The following is an 8,126-nucleotide window of genomic DNA, read 5'->3' on the forward strand; positions in this document are numbered from 1 at the left end:
CCATTTTTGGACTCATAAATTAATGATATATACCAATTTGATTCTTGAAGAATATAACTTATAAATACCTCATGAGCTTTAGTTCAAGAGTCCTACCACATCAGAAAAAAATATAAACTTGTTTTACTCCAATGTTTGTAAACAATACAAATGTAAACATACACTATACAGCCTCAAAACATGGTTAAAACTATAATTGTTAATATCATGGATGGTCAGTCCTTGCATCCATAGCTCTGTCTATGAGTTTGAGAGTGGTTACATTTCTCCAGGCCTATCCCTTAGCCTTTTACCAAAACAGTCGGGGTAACCACTTTGTTACTGTGTCAACTGCAGATTGCCCCTTTAAGATAGAGAGGGTCAATTCCTAACTAGATAAATTAGTGTGTAAATCGTGCAGTGATGTCAACGGTAGATTTTGTTTTAAACGTTGTGATGTGTGCTCATACAGCAGGCTACCTCAGCCCATATTGATGACCTGGTTCCTGGAAAGACCCTATCTGTTACACAAGCCCATCTGTACATCAGCCTAGCATCAGCCATTGTGATCTATCATTACACACCTGACTGTCATCCTTACAATATTGTTCTATTATCATTCAATATGTAAGGATATGGATATTTCAACGTCTTCAGAAATGTTACTTCATCTCTCCATTTCTATAGCACATATAACATTGTTTATTGTATACATAGAACGTAGGTGTGCTCCTGTGGTCTGTGGTGTGTGCAGGCCTTCCCAGGCCATAGTTAATAAGTGTTTTGATCATTGAACAGAGCAACAGTTACCCCTCTGAGTGCACCTTGCCAGCCTGTTGCATCTCCTAATACATCTCCTAATCACTTCCCCTATCCCTCTGCCAGACCTGGAGACTAATTATGGTTCCACGCCACACCTGGTGAACCGTCGCCTCATCGCCCCTGGCCCAAATGTCATCACCTGTGTATGAAACACCTACCTGCCCCCGCCTGCCCGCCCGGCCTCTCCGTTCCTCCTGTACCCCCTGGGCTTACCGTAAATTGGCAGGTCTGGGGTAAGGTCTCCTCACCGGTGCCCATCCCTAAGTGCCACGTTTAACCGCTTCAGCGAGTCTTTGTCATGCTTCGTTACATCTGGCCTAACACGGCTCGTTAAAACAGTGCTCCAGGCAAGGCTGGGACATCGCAGACGCACACAGGTGATTTTCCGGTGCTCTAAGTTCACAACAACCCTCCCTGTCTCTCTCTGGGGAAGCCTCTCTGTAATTGTTTTTCTTTGCCAGTCTGCTACAGTTAGTGGTGTTTTCCACTTAGAGGCCCTCAACTAAAACTGTGGCAGCTCAGGGAGAGAACGTCTTATGGTTGGCGTCTCCACCCACATGCTTTTCATTAAACGGTAGGGGGGATTTTGAATGTCAAAAAGAAGAACAGCTCATCCTTAAAATAAGTTAGGGCCTGTTTGTTTACCTGTACTCTAGAGCTAATGTGTGGTATACGGCTGCACATGTACAATATGCTTTACTGAAGTGAGATGCATTGTTGTACAGTGTTACAACAAAATCTGAAAGAACACCCTCTCTCTCTCTCTCTCTCTCTCTCTCTCTCTCTCTCTCTCTCTCTCTCTCTCTCTCTCTCTCTCTCTCTCTCTCTCTCTTTCTCTTTCTCTGCCAGGCCTCACCTTTCATATAATGGATTAATATCTCTCAGAACCACATCTCTGTCACAGGGCAACTAGTGCTCTCAATGGACTCAGTGCAATTGTAATAACCGAGTGGTACAAATGTATGATTTTTCCATCTGTAATGGGGACATTTTAAGATCACAAATATTTAGTTTAGAGTGATCAACACAACGTTCAACATATTTAGAGTTTTGTGACACATTATTTCTAGTGTTCTATGTGGGTTGATGGCCACTACGTGCTGAATGTTATGGATTATTCTCATGTCTGTTGATCGTGATTGATGCCAGACTGGAGGTCCAAGGACCAAGGACACACCGATTATTCACTGTTCCATTGAGTTGATGACATTCTGTGAACACTAACCAAGTTTCCATACAACCATTTCATGACGATAACTTCACTTACGTATAGAAAAGTAATGTCAGGGCTGATAGAAATAGGAAATCCCAGTACAAATTCATAAACGTCGACCGACAATTTGTTCATTCGACACGGTGGGATCTTTTTGCGCTGGAAATATTAATTATGCGAGAAATGTCGATAGAAACACGTTTATGCTTAAATATTGATATAATAACCATCAGATCAAAGTAAACTTGTAGTCACGCGATTATATGTTACGTTGTCGGTCTACCACCACCACGTGGAATAGCATGAAAAGTTTATAGGCAGATGACATAAGTGATCATGAACTTCACATGGTGGTTAGTGCACAGTGATCATGCAGAGCTAAATATCGAGGGTAGGCTATTATTTGAAAGCTGGTGACATGATGATCGGTGCTTGGTTCTTGCTCTCATCCATATCTCATCACACTTTATCAGTGGACTCTGGGACAAAACCAGATCGGGCAAGTTTGCTATCCATCGCAACAGTTTTTGTGACAAAACCATTGGTAGAGTTAAAAATGCGATTGGAAACCCATTTAACTGATATATTTGATTCTGTACATGGGAACTTAACCACAAAAGTGATTTTTATGTGCAATACATCATCACGCACCGACTTTTATCCGCAACAAATTCGTTTGCTGGAAACACAACTCTGGTGGGATTTTTAAATAAAATTTTTTGGCAGATTGTAGAATATTTGCATAATGAACTGTCGCTAGCTACTGTGGGATTCTGTAGCAGCTAAAAAAAGTCACTGTCTTTTTGTTTTCACTTCCTACAAGCCACTCGTGCTGGTGTTAACAGAACATTTGTTTTGACTTCCTACAAGCCTATCGGGCTGGTGTTTACAGAACATTTGTTTTGACTTCCTACAAGCCTATCGGGCTGGTGTTTACAGAACATTTGTTTTCACTTCCTACAAGCCTATCGGGCTGGTGTTTACAGAACATTTGTTTTCACTTCCTACAAGCCTATCGGGCTGGTGTTTACAGAACATTTGTTTTCACTTCCTACAAGCCTATCGGGCTGGTGTTTACAGAACATTTGTTTTGACTTCCTACAAGCCTATCGGGCTGGTGTTTACAGAACATTTGTTTTGACTTCCTGCAAGCCTCTCGGGCTGGTGTTTACAGAACATTTGGTGCTGTCTGATTATGATATAACGGGCCTCTCTCCAAGAGGCCAGTTAGGTATCTTTTCAAGGTGTTTTTTATGTGTTCTATATACCTAGTCCAAATCAGTGTTATGTTGATGATATGACAAAATTCATCAATAGTCATGACAGCTGGTCAAGTTCAGTGTTAGCTACCAAACTTTTTATCAGTATCCTGTATTTAGACATAGCCTACAGACACAAAGTTATTGGCACCCTTGCACTTTACAATGGAGTGCAATGGAGCAGAATATTCAGTTTAGTCTTTTCTACAGTGGTTGAATGGCAATTTCTACCCTGTAGGAGCATGCAATTGACCATAACGTAAGATACATTACACAGTAAACAAGAATCATTACCTCCAACCAAATGAATTAAAATGTTGAATAATTTAGTCCAGGTCATTTTTTTTTACTTTAAAGTGAAAAATCTTTTTTTTTAAATTGGTTCTGAGCAGTTGTAAATCAAACAAATGCATGTGTAAACACCAAACATGTTCGATTATTTTAGAAGTAATAGTGAATCATGCAAGAGTTCCAATATAAAGTATTTGATCCCCTGCTGATTTTGTACGTTTGCCCACTGACAAAGACATGATCAGTCTATAATTTTAATGGTAGGTTTAGTTGAACAGTGAGAGACAGAATAACAACAACAAAATCCAGAAAAATGCATGTCAAAATTTTAATGAGGGAAATAAGTATTTGACCCCTCTGCAAAACATGACTTAGTACTTGGTGGCAAAACCCTTGTTGGCAATCACAGAGGTCAGATGTTTCTTGTAGTTGACCACCAGATTTGCACACATCTCAGGAGGGATTTTGTTCCACTCCTCTATGCAGATCTTCTCCAAATCCTTAAGGTTTCGAGGCTGACATTTGGCAACTCGAACCTTCAGCTCCCTCCACATATTTTCTATGGGTTTAAGGTCTGGAGACTGGCTAGGCCACTCCAGGACCTTAATGTGCTTCTTCTTGAGCCACTCCTTTGTTGCCTTGGCCGTGTGTTTTGGGTCATTGTCATGCTGGAATACCCATCCACGACCCATTTTCAATGCCCTGGCTGAGGGAAGGAGGTTCTCACCCAAGATTTGACGGTACATGGCCCCGTCCATCGTCCCTTTGATGCGGTGAAGTTATCCTGTCCCCTTAGCAGAAAAATACCCCCAAAGCATAATGTTTCCACCTCCATGTTTGACGGTGGGGATGGTGTTCTTGGGGTCATAGGCAGCATTCCTCCTCTTCCAAACACGGCGAGTTGAGTTGATGCCAAAGAGCTCCATTTTGGTCTCATCTGACCACAACACTTTCACCCAGTTCTCCTCTGAATCATTCAGATGTTCATTGACAAACTTCAGACGGCCCTGTATATGTGCTTTCTTGAGCAGGGGGACCTTGCGGGCGCTGCAGGATTTCTGTCCTTCACGGCGTAGTGTGTTACCAATTGTTTTCTTGGTGACTATTTATTTATTTATTTCACCTTTATTTAACCAGGTAAACCAGTTGAGAACAGGTTCTCATTTACAACTGCGACCTGGCCAAGATAAAGCAAAGCAGTGCAATAAAAACAACACAGAGTTACATATGGGGTAAAAAAACATAAAGTCAAAAATACAACAGAAAATATATATACAGTGTGTGCAAATGTAGCAAGTTATGGAGGTAAGGCAATAAATAGGCTATAGTGCAGAATAATTACAATAGTATTAACACTGGAATGCTAGATGTGCAAGAGATTATGTGCAAATAGAGATACTGGGGTGCAAAAGAGCAAAATAAATAACAATATAGGGATGAGGTAGTTGGGTGGGCTAATTTCAGATGGGCTGTGTACAGGTGCAATGATCGGTAAGGTGCTCTGACAACTGATGCTTAAAGTTATTGAGGGAGATAAGAGTCTCCAGCTTCAGAGATTTTTGCAATTCGTTCCAGTCATTGGCAGCAGAGAACTGGAAGGAATGGCGGCCAAAGGAGGTGTTGGCTTTGGGAATGACCAGTGAGATATACCTGCTGGAGCGCAGACTACGGGTGGGTGCTGCTATGGTGACCAATGAGCTAAGATAATGCGGGGATTTGCCTAGCAGTGATTTATAGATGGCCTGGAGCCAGTGGGTTTGACGACGAACATGTAGTGAGGACCAGCCAACAAGAGCGTACAGGTCACAGTGGTGGGTAGTGTATGGGGCTTTGGAGACAAAACGGATGGCACTGTGATAGACTACATCCAATTTGCTGAGTAGAGTGTTGGAGGCTATTTTGTAAATGACATCGCCGAAGTCAAGGATCGGTAGGATAGTCAGTTTTACGAGGGCATGTTTGGCAGCATGAGTGAAGGAGGCTTTGTTGCGAAATAGGAAGCCGATTCTAGATTTAACTTTGGATTGGAGATTCTTTATGTGAGTCTGGAAGTTGAGTTTACAGTCTAACCAGACACCTAGGTATTTGTAGTTGTCCACATACTCTAGGTCAGACCCGTCGAGAGTGGTGATTCTAGTCGGGTGGGCGGGTGCCAGCAGCGTTCGATTGAAAAGCATGCATTTAGTTTTACTAGTGTTTAAGAGCAGTTGGAGGCTACTGAAGGATTGTTGTATGGCATTGAAGCTCGTTTGGAGGTTTGTTAACACAGTGTCCAATGAAGGGCCAGATGTATACAAAATGGTGTCGTCTGCGTAGAGGTGGATCTGAGAGTCACCAGCAGCAAGAGCGACATCATTGATATACACGGAGAAAAGTGTCGGCCCAAGAATTGAACCCTGTGGCACCCCCATAGAGACTGCCATAGGTCCAGACAACAGGCCCTCCGATTTGACACACTGAACTCTATCTGAGAAGTAGTTGGTGAACCAGGCGAGGCAGTCATTTGAGAAACCAAGGCTATTTAGTCTGCCAATAAGAATGCGGTGGTTGACAGAGTCGAAAGCCTTGGCCAGGTCGATGAAGACGGCTGCACAGTACTGTCTATTATCAATCGCGGTTATAATATCGTTTATGACCTTGAGCGTGGCTGAAGTGCACCCGTGACCAGCTCGGAAACCGGATTGCATAGCGGAGAAGGTACGGTGGTATTCGAAATGGTCGGTGATCTGTTTGTTAACTTGGCTTTCAAATACTTTCGAAAGGCAGGGCAGGATGGATATAGGTCTGTAGCAGTTTGGATCTAGAGTGTTACCCCCTTTGAAGAGGGGGATGACCGCGGCAGCTTTCCAATCTCTGGGGATCTCAGACGTTATGAAAGAGAGGTTGAACAGACTAGTAATAGGGGTAGCGACAATTTCGGCGGCTAGTTTTAGAAAGAAAGGGTCCAGATTGTCTAGCCCAGCTGATTTGTAGGGGTCCAGATTTTGCAGCGCTTTCAAAACATCAGCTGTCTGAATTTGTGTGAAGGAGAAGCGGGGGGGGCATGGGCAAGTTGCAGCAGACTATGGTCCCAGCTGCCTTGAGATCATTGACAAGATCCTCCCGTGTAGTTCTGGGCTGATTCCTCACCATTCTCATGATCATTGCAACTCCACGAGTTGAGATCTTGCATGGAGCCCCAGGCCGAGGGAGATTGACAGTTATTTTGTGTTTCTTCCATTTCCGAATAATCGCACCAACTGTTGTCACCTTCTCACCAAGCTGCTTGGCGATGCATTCCAGCCTTGTGTAGGTCTACAATCTTGTCCCTGACATCCTTGGAGAGCTCTTTGGTCTTGGCCATGGTGGAGAGTTTGGAATCTGATTGATTGATTGCTTCTGTGGACAGGTGTCTTTTATACAGGTAACAAGCTGAGATTAGGAGCACTCCCTTTAAGAGTGTGCTCCTAATCTCAGCTCGTTACCTGTATAAAAGACACCTGGGAGCCAGAAATCTTTCTGATTGAGAGGGGGTCAAATACTTATTTCCCTCACTAAAATGCAAATCAATTCATAACATTTTTGACATGCGTTTTTCTGGATTTATTTGTTGTTATTCTGTCTCTCACTGTTCAAATAAACCTACCATTAAAATTATAGACTGATCATTTCTTTGTCCGTGGGCAAACGTACAAAATCAGCAGGGGATAAAATACTTTTTTCCCTCACTGTATTTGACTGCATCTGTACACTGCGTGATTAAATCTCTCTGCTCTGTGCCTCCTGCCTCTTCCCTGGAGGAGCTCAGTGATACAGTAACTTCCTCAGTGTTGTTCTCTCTCTCACCATGTTGTTTTCATTATCAGCTGAACAGGTCCTCCTCTGAGAGAGGTGCACCCTGGGACATCTTGTTATGACCCTACTTACTAAGCAAAGGTAGTCTCAGGGAGGTATTAGAGGAGAGGAGGGGAAACTGTTGCCTGGAGCGCCACAACACACCTCTCTACCTCTTTATCACTCTCCATCACTCCCCCTCCCTCCCTCCCCCCTCCCCCCTCCCTCCCCTCTCTTTCTCACAAAGGGAGGTATTAGTTAAGAGGAGCCAAACTATAGCCTGAGGCGACATAACACTCATTATTTCCGTTTACATCTCTTTATCTCTCGCTCTCTCGCTCTCTGCCCTCACATAGCCTGCAGCGCTAGTCTTAATGATCGGTTCCCCAACACCACAGCAGATTATTACACAAAGTGGGCCTTAATGAGTCATTACACAGGTTTACAGCGGAGACATGTGTTTAGAGAGTTGGGATATTGAGTTTTTTTTACGTTATGCCTCAGAGTGACCACAGTTTTTCAGTTCATCCTGTCTTTTACTATCTTCCAAGGGTGCAGCTGTGTGGAGAGATGAGTAGTAACGGAGCTAACGTTATCACTTGTTTGTGCGCTATGACCTGATACACATAGCCACAAGAAGAAAACAAGGTAGCTCCTGATTTGAACGGGGAGGGGTGGAACCAGCCATGACTAAGCATTTTTAGGACCACTATATAAGACGTCAGCATTTCCTGTTCGTTGGGCTCTCT

This window comes from Coregonus lavaretus (genome assembly GCF_964263955.1).
Source record: "Coregonus lavaretus genome assembly, chromosome: 26".
In the NCBI taxonomy this organism is placed as follows: Eukaryota; Metazoa; Chordata; class Actinopteri; order Salmoniformes; family Salmonidae; genus Coregonus; species Coregonus lavaretus.